Genomic DNA, 9522 nt, shown 5'->3' on the forward strand with positions numbered 1-9522 from the left:
CCTTCGTAAATGCCCTTACCAAAAGCAAAAATCAACAATAGTGAGTAATTAGTAATGCGCAATAAATCAACACCAGCATCATAGTCGTCGTCATACAGCCATTTCTTTAATTTCTACGTACTCTAGCTACTGGCCAAGAGGTAGGTGTTTATGCCGGCTAAAACAAGAAAACCCGGCCAGAGAGAGAGAGAGAGAAACAACGTTTTTTATTGTCCGGCAAAAAGACGTGGCCTGAACGTCACGCTGGACGGCCACCCGGCGCTCGCTACCTACTCGCACCCAGCCTCCGAGGAGAACGTGCTGTCGGCCGCTGGCGCTCGAGAGCCTCCAGCGCTTGCTGGACGGCCTCGCGCTGGGCGTCGTAGTCCACACTCGCCACCGCACTCGCGAGGCGCGGCGGCAACGCGTCTGTGACACCGTCCTCTACTTTGCATTCCACAGCATGTGCGCCATGGTGGCTCGGTCCTCGCCACACACCGCACACACGTCACTGGCGTACACCTCTGGGCACACATGTTTCGCCACCACCGGTGTCCACACCGCTCGCGTCTGTAGCTGCCGCAGCGTCACCGCCTCCTGTCTCGTGAGCTTACAGGTGTGTGACTGATTTTATTCAGCCCCCACAACACCCATCGCCGAGCAGCTTTCTTTGACCGCAGCAGAGCACCAGCGTGGTGGGGTCCGGCAGTGGAAGGGGCGCCGCCATGATGTCCTTGTCGAGGGGCCTTGGATGCGAACTCTATGCCTTGGGCGTACACTACAGCACGGTTTCCGCCGGCACCGGTGGCTCCCTCTGGATGGAGCCCGGTGTTGAGCACGTGGCACAGTAGGGGGCTGCGAGCGGGCATACTATCGCAATAAAAAAAACAGCAGCGTCGAAAAGGCTTAGGGGTGTCAGACATTAGTACAGCAGGCGAACCAAATTAAACAAAACTTGCACAACGAGAGCGGGGTGTCGCACAGGTTATCAACAGGTATGTTATTTGGACGGAACCGGAATACCGACCGTTGTTTTCAGCAAACAAATTTCGAACCAGAATAAACCAACACGCAATGGTTATTGGTCTGGGCAAAACCTAGCACCTGGAGGAAGCGCACTCGGTTGGTGTGATTGATGCGGCTTCCTACATTTATTTGGAGCGTCACAATCATCATCATTTTCATTGGTCAGAAGATTCAGTGAATTTAATGTAGGTAGTAAGCCAAAAAAAAACAACCAATGCTATTTTTGTAAATCGTAAATCCAAGGTACGGGAAACACGTTTTGCGCAGGGTGATCTAGCACCGAGGTCAGCAGCACGATCGCAAATTTGCGATCTCTTTTTTTTTCCCGCCGGAAAGTATTTCCCGCCTGAAATAGTGATAACATATTTGTGTGGATTTGGGGACGCAAAAATATTTTCCTTTACGCTGCTTACATCAAGCCTTTTAGTAAAAACATGCTTGCCGGACAAAGGATTGTCTATCTCTTGCTCGGATAATTGACCGCTTATATCAACAATCATTGCTTTGTTTTCTACCGGGATGCGGTGTTTTTGGGATGTTTTATGACAAACTGTTAAAAGGGACATGGACACAATGTGGTTCATGCCTTTTCGAGATACTACTGGAGTGCCCTATAGTATAGATTTTGTGATGGGATTGTATAGCTTGTACACTCTTAGCCAAAATGGGAGAAAATAAGACTAACTGCAGCAATCACGCCTCGCGAGGAACATTTAGTCCCCAAAAGACCAAACGCGGCAAGATTAGGGCCGTGTGCAAAATGAAGGGACCAAACGTTGGTACCTCGACGCGAATGGGACCAACGGAAAGACTAACAGCGCCCTTTGCTCCCGCAACGTTGCTGTTGCTCCCCCTGGAGGGGGGCCTCCGACTTAAAGGGGCACTGACACAAAAAATTTGCATCTTGTTTTTTTTTGTTGCGATAAGTAGCTGGTGACCTACTTATAACCTGTAGAAACCTCATTTGCTTCAGCGTGCGACGGTTGTTTAATTAGAGGCATTTAAAATGCGGCCAGTCGCAGTTTCGGTTTCGGAGAAAGCTCTTAAGTTGAGGGAGAAGCGCCTCGCAGTCGAGCGTTTCCGATGGTACGGAGGACGTGCAGCCACTGCGAACGCCTCAACTAGTGAACGTTAGGATTTGTGGGGATCCTGACGCCCTAGCCATTGTGCGATCCCTGGGTTTGTGTCATTACGCGGCGCTCTTCCCCCCTCTCCTCCAAAATGCCGGCTCGTCTGGGCACCACTGTGCACAGCCGAGCCGTCGTCTCAAACTCCTGCCTGAGGTGAAGCCTGCAGAGACCGTTGCGGCGATAAAACACTGTCACGCAGCGGGCGCTCCGCCCTGGTAGTCGAGCTAACCTCACCTCATTGGTCCGTTTGAACGATGCCCGAACCCGACTCTCGCCGAGACGCGAACGCGCGCCCTGCGCGGGGGTCCGTTCGGGGAGACGCTTCCAGGACGCCGAAGGCGTTGGCCGAAGGTATGTGACGCTTTCTTTACCAGCCGGCTGCAACTCTGTTGCGCCGGCGAAAGCCCACCAGCCCTTCCGGCTGCGGCCCGTGCCTAAGGCTGCTCCTGTTGCCCCTACGCTTGCATATAGTAAGGCCGTACCTAACACTCGACGATCACGCCGTGCGGTACGCGCCTGTGAGCGAATGGGACCCGTCTCCCTCGCTGCTGCGAGCCGATCCGGCCAGCACGGCGATGCGCGCGCGCACCCCGGAATTTGCCCTGACCTAAGAGCCCACTGGCTTTGCGCCGACGACGCGTACACTTGCGCGTGGCGCCCCATCGCCCTTTTCACCTAACGGGAAGTATGTATACCTGAACTGTAAATTATGTAATTGGGTCTGTAAAATATGTGACTAGAACGTTAGTATAAAATAAACGTCTTCCCTCCGTATCCTGGGCATATTTCTTTGTCGCCCTTTGGCGCGACGGCGTCTCTACCTCGCAATATGCATAATCCTAGCATTGCACAAGGCAGGCATTCATGCACACTGCGAGGAACCACCGTGGGTTCGAGCTAGTTCAGCACGCTCACGATACTGAAACGCCGTCGCGCCAACTTAACACCGCCTCTGTTGGGCAGGTGGAGAAAGGGGCGACAAAGGAATATGCTCAGGGTACGGAGGGAAGACGTTTAATTTATACTAACGTTCTAGTCACATATTTTACAGTCCCAATTACATAATTTACAGTACAGGTACGTACTTCCCGTTAGGTGAAAGGGGCGATGTGGCGCCACGCGCAAGTGTGCGCGTCGTCGGCGCAAAGCCAGTGGGCTCTTCGGAAGAGTCAGGGCAAATTCCGGGGTGCGCGCACGTTGTGCGCGCGCGCCTCGCTGTGCTGGCCGGATCGGCTCGCAGCAGCGAGGGAGACGGGTCCCATTCGCTCACAGGCGCGTACCGCACGGCGTGATCGTCGAGTGGTAGGTACGGCCTCACTATATGCAAGCGTAGGGCAATAGGAGCAGCCTTAGGCACGGGCCGCAGCCGGAAGGGCTGGTGGGCTTTCGCCGGCGCAACAGAGTTGCAGCCGGCTGGTAAAGAAAGCGTCACATACCTTCGGCCAACGCCTTCGGCGTCCTGGAAGCGTCTCCCCGAACGGACCCCCGCGCAGGGCGCGCGTTCGCGTCTCGGCGAGAGTCGGGTTCGGGCATCGTTCAAACGGACCAATGAGGTGAGGTTAGCTCCGCTACCAGGGCGGAGCGCCCGCTGCGTGACAGTGTTTTATCGCCGCACCGGAAACCTAAATTGGTTTGAACAACCCTTCAAAAATAAACGACAACAACTACATTTTGATACTTGTGCTTGTTGCCAATGGTGATAAAGTTTCTTCTAAAATAATAACACTGACAAACAATCAACTGCGCATGCATTAAGTTTAAAATCTTGGGCATCGTATAAGCACATGGGACGTTTCCTGTGAGGCGAACTTGTCTTGAAATACAATTGGATTATGTTTAGCATTCTAAATTTCATGCCTACGCCTTTGCGCTTTTGTCAGTGCTATTTTTTAAAGAAAAGCATTAGTGCTATTGGCATGAACAGAAATTGAGAGAATGTTGTTTTGTGGTATATTTGGGGGGAGTTCTAGACAGTTGCGGTTTCGGTTCCGCTGTGCAATACGTCCATGGTTTCTGACGTTATCTGTAATCGTGCATTGGTCAAACTTCAGAAATCGTCATGATCCGCTATCCATATGTTGTTGCCTGCAGAAATGGGCCACATAAACCTCCTTCAAAGCTAATAAGTATCGTTTCATGCAGTAAGGAAGGCCGAGCCGAGGTGGATGCAGTGGCTGATCTCCGGCGCTCAAGTGCATCGGACATTGTGAACCGCGAGACGTGTCTTCCGCACTCACGGTTCTCCACTACATGTGTTTTCTCCGCAGTATCCGCCGCGTCGTCGGCGAATCGGCCAAGTAAACACATCTGGCCAATAATAAAATTGGCTTCAATTCACACTGCGAAGGTGGTTGCAAAGCAAAGCTTTAAACGATACCCACAATAATTGCCCATGCGATGTCACTTGAATTCACACACGGGGCTCTACAAAGAGGGAAACCAGAAATTCCGCCAGCCGTTGCCTGGAATTCGCGGGGGCGGCGTCCCGAACGCAGAAGGAGCGTCAGCCACGGCCGGGCGATAGCGACGGACGCCGCCGCTGTAGCTCGGCCGTGAGTCGGGCGAAAGAAAACGGAGGAGGAGGAGAAACAACTTTAATTGCACAGCATGTTAGCGCAAAACGCGCTGCATGAGAGTGGATCCCTCTTCACAGGATTCCATATGCTGCCTTCGCTACCTGGCCCCTGGTAACTAGCCGTAGCTGATCCTCCAAGGCGGGGCTGGTGTTACGAATCGGCCAGCGCCACGTGTTTTCCCGCATCCGCGACCACGTGGGAATCGACCATGTGCGACCGCGTGTCGGTGAATCGTACTTTCGTGTCTCGCCATGCCGGGTCAATCCCCTGGCTTTGCAACGTGCTTCCGGCAGCTGCCAGCGCCACACCCTTCAGGCACCTGCCTGACCTTCCCGGCTAAGACGTTTCGCTATCAGCGCGATCAGAGTTGATAGCGCGACCCCGGCACCTTTCAAGGACACTCTCCCCCCTCTCTCGGACGCCACAAGGGGCGAAGATGACTCGCGATCTTGGAAAGACTGTGCGTGTGTGTGTCTATGATTTCGTGGCGTGTTACTCTTGGGGGCGTTTTTTGGGTATAAATAGAAGCAGCACAAACGTTGAAATTCATTCCTGTCTGAGCAGCGAATCCATGCGGTCGCTCTGCTCGTGTCCTGTATTGTAACCTCGCCCGTCGGGGCATTGTATGTTTTTTTGGCTTCGGCTCACCTCTCGCTATGAAGTAAACAGTTACGTTACCCTACTGCTCTGGACTTCTTCACGGCTGCAACACCGGCTGGCCGCTCGCTTCCTACACGCTACCCATCGTATGTTGGAGGCCACGGAGAACGGATCGGGTGCCCCCGCCCGGTCGCAACACTGGACAGCAAGATCTCCCATCGCTCGCTAGGGGTAAGGGGTTCTTAGTGGAGGAGTTGCTGATGAGGGGTGAGTGTTTTGGGCTGACGTCGCACTCTCCTATCATGTGGCGAAGAGTACCGAGCTGCTTGCATAACGGGCAGGTCTTGTCGTACTCATTTGGGAACATGCTATTCAGTAAGCGAGGGTGAGGGAAAGATCCTGACTGAATCTGTCGATACAGTACTTGCTGCTCCCGCGTGAGTTCTGGGTGCGGGGCAGGAAGTTTCTGCCTATCCTCTCGATAGTGCCGCACTATCTCTCTGTAGGTCACCATAGGTTCACCTCTGACCTCCTCCTCAGCCGTTGCCCGGTACGTTAACGCGCGGGCCTGTCGGTGGGCAAACTCATTGCCCTCCACCAAGGAGTGGGCTGGAACCCATACTAATTCAACATGGCTCTCTGGAGGTCTTTTGTCCCTCAGGATCCGAAGTACCCGCCGGGACACCCAGCCTGACTGGAAGTCCCTGTACGCCTGCTGTGAGTCGGTGACAACCTTGGAAATTCCCGGAAGGGTCAGGGCTAGGGCAATTGCCAACTCTTCCGTTTCTTCCACATCCCTGACTTGAAACGATGGGCTTGTAAGCAGCTCGCCCCTAGTTGTCACCACCGCCACTGCTCTGGTCGTCCCCTTGTTTTTCAAGGCGTCCGTGAAGACGACACCGTTTTCGCTCTCCAGTAGCCTGTTGAGGGCACAAGCCCTAGCCTCACGCCTGCCGCAATGGTGAGCCGGATTCATGTTCTTTGGGAGAGGCTTGGTCTTGATGGCGTCTAGCCATTTGTCCGCAAGCTGTTCGCGATCGGTCAGCTCTGCCACGCTCCAGCCGATTCTACCCAGGATACGGCGGCCCGCCTTAGTGTGACTCTGCCTCTGTTTTTGGCTGGATAGGTGGCCCTCCACCAGCTCGTCCACTGTATTGTGTAGAGCCATCTGGAGGAGCTTGTTCGTCGACGCACTTATGGGAACTCCGATGGCTTGTTTCACTGCCTTGCGTATTACTGTGTCCACCTGGCTCTTTTCAAAACGGAGAGGAGCGGCTTTCGAAGGGTGAGACAGCGGAACCTAACCATCCTAATGTGCTAGCTTAGGGCTACACCACCGCACGACAGAAGTGCAGGCACCAAAACAATTCGACATGTGAGCTTTGTGATTCCCATTTATACCGATTTAAACTAGTTAGCTTAGTAAGTTTGAGAATTACGAGAAAGCTGAGGAACTTTTATAATCGCTGTATATGAGAACCAGTTGCTACTTTCGCCTTTTGTAATACCTCCTAAAACACAACCGAATTGGTATTCACCAATTAAGAAAACGGAGACCCATTCGTGGAAAGCAGTGCGCAAAAGGTAGTGTTTCTCTACCGGCCAGACATCTGTATGTGGTGACATTTTTTTCCCGCCCTGCAAACCAACGCTTAACGTATGTTTGCCGTACGACCACTTAATTCCGTCGGGTGGGGGTTACCCTGGAGGTGCTGTCTTGCGCGTTAATCAAGCCGTGCGAAGGCACCGCGCAATAAACGGGAAGCTGCTCCAAAACAGGCCCAAAACAACCGTCGATAAAGCAGATACAAAGCCGTACCGCAAAGAGTTTATTAAGTGCGAATGCACTTCTTAAGCGAGCCTGAATCGTCCGCCGCCGTCGTCCGCATAGCAACAGCAGCGGTTGCGCGCGCTCCTCGTCTTCCTCCTCGTCTTCCCTAGCAACGGGGGGGGGGGGAGATGGGCGCGCGCTACTCTCCTCCTTCTCTCTCCGCTCAGTGACTGCGGGTGTTGGGCGCCTCCTCTCCACTTCGGGCGGGAGAGCTCTCGCTCGCGTAGCGGGCGCTCCGCATTCCGACGCGTGAGGGCGCTCGTGTAGCCCTCGCCGTAACGGCGGGCGCTACTCTCCTCCTCCTCTCTCCGCTCAGTGACTGCGGGTGTTGGGCGCCTCCTCTCCACTCCAAGATCACGATATCCACCGTAATCGCGCAATCAACAACCGTGCATTCGCACTTACACACTCTCCCCCTCGGGGAAGTGCGAGGGAATTTTTTTTGCTTCCTTCTTCAGACCAAGTACTTCATGACACCACTGTAAACTGACGTCAGAACTCTTTTTCAGTCTCGAAAGAAAAAAAAAGGAACACAAAGAGTTTCTTTCACTTCCTTCTTCAGACCAAGTACTTCATGACAACTCTGTAAACTGACGTCAGAACTCTTCTTCAGTCTCGTTGGGCTTTGTTATGTCCATCCGATTAAGTCGAGGGGCATTCACGTTTCACGTTCAGGGCTGCAAACTATCTTTTTGCAGAGCTAGATCTAGCTGCCTCTGGGGCACCCAGTAGGCAAGAAAATAGTGTAGGAGTGAGCGAGTCAGTTCATTATTTTCTTAGCAGCTACAACAACGGTGCGGCTTTGTCCATTCTTCTGTTCGCCTCGTCCCCCGTCAACGTGGCGAGTATGAAGTGGTGGGGGAGAGCACCACGTCGTCCGAGCTTCCGGGAGCCGTAGGCATTGATGTGTCGCTGATTCTTCAGGTGGACTCCTCGCATTCCAGGTCACCAGCGGACGAGTCGACTTGCATCTTGCTGTGCTGCCTTTCGAGTAGCCTATCCTGGCGGCGGGCGGGCGACCGCTGAGCGCCTCCACGCTCGGGGTTTGCGGGCGGCTCCAAGGGGCCTGCAATCCAATAGGCCGCAGGCTCCGATGGGTCTCTGGCTCCAATGGGCCAATGGGAGTTGAATGCTGAGGCCCGTCGCTAGCAGGCGAACTCTCCATGGCGGCATCCGACGGGAAGCTGCACTCTGTCTTGCTGCTGTCGGCGGTCTGCGCCCTCACCACGCCGACGTTTCTGCAGACGAGCTGGCTTGGTGCGGAAAGACGCCAAGCGCTTGAAGCGGCAGCGGTCCCCTGCTTGCCATGGGAGACGCGGGACGCGTTGTACTTCAGGAGCACTAAGAACAAATCGCTATCCGGAGGCGCAGATATTAAAGTTTGGGTGCCCATGGTGGCAGCTGTGGTCTGCCCCGGACCGCCGTTGCTCGTGCCTGCTGCCAGGAAACTCGACTCAACTGACCCCTTTTGAGACAGCACGATCTCGTTCTGGGAGAACACGTCGACCGCCTCCAGTCACCGCTGTTCGTACAGCGTGTCACTCCTGTCCGCTTGCTGATGGATCAGTTCGTGATCGTCGATGTCGACTAGCCAAGGAGCGGACATTTGTTCGATAGATCAACGGAACGACCGGTCGAACTCAGGGGTCCCTGGTCTTCTTGACAGAAACATCGAGGGCGAAGAGCACGTGTGCGTAAGATCCCCGGGCTCCACTTCAAACGGGTTTGCCGTATCGCCGCTCACGCCGCTGTTGTCGCTGGGTGTAACCGGTAACGCGTCTGCACTACTACGTAAGCTCACTGGGGAGCCCGGGTCACCCTTCTCGTCGAAGTACTCCCTGGAATCCGCCACTGGAACAATTCAGTGTTGCACGGACACACTGAGACAATGTCGGTCGTGCTATCCAGTGGGCTCCATGGACCCAACGTTGCAGCAACTACGGTTGGCGAAGCACGTAGCTAACAAGAGGTCGTTATGTCAGAGCCACCGAAACAGGCACGTCCGTAGATACTTGGACTAGGTTAGGTTAGTTGCTCGCCTGCACAGCCGTGGATGGCTGCGTACAATTTATCAAAACTCAAGAGGTACGACCATGGGCAGTAGCTCGGGCGTCGGAGGGAGCAGTGGCCAGCGTTCGACGCGTGAGGCGCGCTCGTGCCACCGAACCCAGTGCCTTTCTCGCGCGCACATCATCGTCGTCTTCTTGCGACTTATCAATTGGACAGGCCACTTACCTAGCGGGCGAAAATTACCTCGTAAATAATCACGACCGTGTAAACAATAGCAGCTAGCGTTAAAGGCGCCCGATCTCAGCTGGTTCTGCATTCGGTATAACACTCAGCCCTTTTGCGTCAGGACTTAATCCTGAAAGAGCAGTTC

This window comes from Haemaphysalis longicornis, unplaced genomic scaffold (assembly GCF_048455015.1).
Source record: "Haemaphysalis longicornis isolate Haplotype H1 unplaced genomic scaffold, Haemaphysalis longicornis Haplotype H1 scaffold_9, whole genome shotgun sequence".
Lineage (NCBI taxonomy): Eukaryota > Metazoa > Arthropoda > Arachnida > Ixodida > Ixodidae > Haemaphysalis > Haemaphysalis longicornis.